The 3,032-nt window shown below is 31.6% G+C and overlaps 1 pseudogene; it reads right to left on the bottom strand.

Moving 5' to 3' along the window:
- Positions 1 to 555: 555 nt before the first annotated feature.
- LOC107860881 lies at positions 556 to 1,622 on the bottom strand (annotated as a pseudogene).
- Positions 1,623 to 3,032: the final 1,410 nt, after the last annotated feature.

Below are 3,032 nucleotides of genomic sequence, written 5' to 3'. Positions count from 1 at the left end.
GCCTTGAAAACTCCAAAGAAAACTAAATTTTAGAAAAAAGCATTTAAATCAAGCATATAAGTGAAAACTTTTAAGTGGAGTATTTTGTCTCAGATTTTTTTTTATAGTCAGCAAATCTTCCTTCCTGTATTTTCATTTGGATAAAGCCTATTAGCCTATGTATTTATCCAAATATCAACCATCAGGATATTGACTGTTGAACTTTTGATTCCTAGGGTGGAGTCACCATCTCAACCAGTAACTTCTGACTGGTATTTATGTTAAAAGGCCACTGGTTACTTGTGTAAGCGTCCAAAAATTCTACATATGTAGGACTACATAAGGAGCTAGCCACATCAACATGAAATATTGATCAAAAAATAGTTGAGAGATAGAACATCTGTGAAGGTAAAGAGAGAATTACCAAATATACAGGAACAAAATATCCAAGATAGGTAATTTGAGAGTTTTAGCTAGTCCTCGATCATTTGGTACCTGAAGATAAGAACGAAGTTTGAAAGACTTGGATATTTGAAGTAATGAAAGTTTGAGACCTATAAATGTCATACTTACTTTCTAGTAAAAAGAACCACAAAGTTCAGGAGCACGGTACCAACGAGTTGCCACATAGTCCTATACACAGCAAAGAAGTTAACAACCTTACTTAAAATAAATCAGAAAGTGTTTAGATATATTTCTTGAAAACAAGGAATAGACTACAAAACAAAGAGAAGTATGAGGTTATTGAAAGCTATGTTGCTCAGGTTCTCCAGAAATATTGCTTCACATGCATATGTGTCGAATCCTCCAAAAAGGCACTACTTTTGGAGGATCTGATACACAGTTGTCAATATTTTTGAAGAGTCCCGAGTGACATATCTTGAAGTGTAAAAGAATCAGGGTCTTGTCATCACAGGTGTAATAACTTGACATTTTCATGACAGCAATGAGACCTCTTGTCTGGATATATGGTTAAGATATATTGAGAAAATTTTAAGTAGAGAGATGCTTCATACAGTCTAGAAAATAACAGACGGGGTATCGCCAAATGCTACCCGAGCAAGTCCAAAATCATAAATTTTTAGCTTGCAATCTGCATTTGCTAGAATGTTCTTTGGCTTTAAATCTCGATAGAACACGTTTGGTGTTGAAACAATACATGAGGGACTAAGCCCTAAAAGATGTATAAGAGAAATCTAACTAAACTACCTGAAAGAAAAATGAGGAATAACTACCTGTGTGCATATACTTTAAACCTCGAAGAAGCTGATATAAAAAGAGCTGATAATGTTCAGGCGTGAGACCATCATTAGCCTTAATTACATGCTGAAGGTCACACTCCATCAACTCAAAAACAACATACATATCCTTGAATTCTCTCGGACATGGAGGTAATAGAATTTACTTTACTTCTAGAATATCTGGATGTCTAAGCAAACGGAGAAGCTTTATTTCTCTAAGGATGCGGGTGGATTCAGAGACATGCTCAAACACATTGTTGATCTTATTTATCTCTATACCTTCTTTCCTGTATGAGTATCAACTGCTGCTACAACAACACCATAACTCCCTTTGCCAACAACCTGTTGGATTTCATATTGATTTACTTCACCAAATTCAGTGAAGAATTCCTTGAATGGCATAGTCTAATACATGTAAAGACACTATTAGAACTGTTTATGTACCATGTTATGTATACATAATAAGGAGAGAAAAATTTTTCTTCCCAATCACCAAAACATTTGAATAAGTATCAAAATCTCCACCTAACATTATCTTCCAATGTGGTTTGAAATCTAATACTTACTGATTTTGTAGAAGGTATTTAATAACATTAGGGGTGTGCAAAAAATGAACCGATCAATAAACCAAATCGATAAAAATGTTATTGATTTATTATTATTGGGTTAACGATTTTTTAATGGTTTTATAAAAAAGTTATTGGGTTATTGGTTCGATTTGATTTTTTTCTTATTGGGTTACTGGGTAAACTGATAACCCAATAAGAATATATATATATATATATGACTTATTATATGTTTCTCTTAATTTCTCTTTAATTTCTATAAATTAACGAACCTATTATTTAAATTATACAAATTCTTAATTTCTCCTAACAACATTTAGTTCAAACTTGAATATTCTTGTAAATTAAAACATAAGAATTTTTTATTGCAACTAAGATTCGATTTGTTTTCATGTTAGTTACTTCTATTTCTATTTTATGAGTATTTTTTATCGGTTAAATCGAAAATAGAATCGTTAAGGACTAAAAACCGATAAACCAAAAATCGATAAAAAATATCTTTTTGGTTTAGCATATTTAAAAACCAAAAACCGATAAAATGAATCGATAACATATAAAACCGAACCGAACCGAACCGACCAATGCACACCCCTACATAACATAAGGGGAATGAATGACTAAGGACAGGAACTTAATGATGAGAACTAATAACATTCATAAAATGACTGAATTTTTTCGGATTGAAAAACAATCTTCCAATTACTATTTTCAAGTATCTCAAAAAGCAAAAAATGAAAAGAAAAAAGTAAAGTTACCATTTTTTTACAAGTATTTAAGACTTCTATTTAAGATGCAACTGTTTAAATCACATCCAAGACCTACAATGTGTCAAAAGATTAGTGACAGAAAAAATATCAAAATCCATAACATTATAAAAAGAACAGAAATCTCTATCATCTTTTTAACAACAAAATGGCATGCTCCAACTTTGAACAGTCAAAACGTAAAACAACATCATATTCTGAACCCCATAGTGAAAATCCTGACTCCACCACTACATATAGGGTAATATAAACGAAGGCTCGAAAAGAAAAAGCACAACTTAATGAAGAACGGTGATCTTGTGGGTACAAATCACAAATCATCTCCATTCCTTTAATAATAACAAATAAAAGATCAGGTTACATAGAGGATGGTTTAATCTATTTAAAAGTGTAAAACACAGGTTATGTAAAAGAAGATTGTTGGTCTTTCCATCATTTGAATTCAATTCAATTGTTGTAACCAAAAATTTATTATGCAATTA

Source organism: Capsicum annuum, chromosome 2 (genome assembly GCF_002878395.1).
Source record: "Capsicum annuum cultivar UCD-10X-F1 chromosome 2, UCD10Xv1.1, whole genome shotgun sequence".
NCBI lineage: Eukaryota > Viridiplantae > Streptophyta > Magnoliopsida > Solanales > Solanaceae > Capsicum > Capsicum annuum.
The sequence above is the reverse complement of the archived record's forward strand: the minus strand, read 5'-3'. Positions and strand labels throughout refer to the sequence as shown.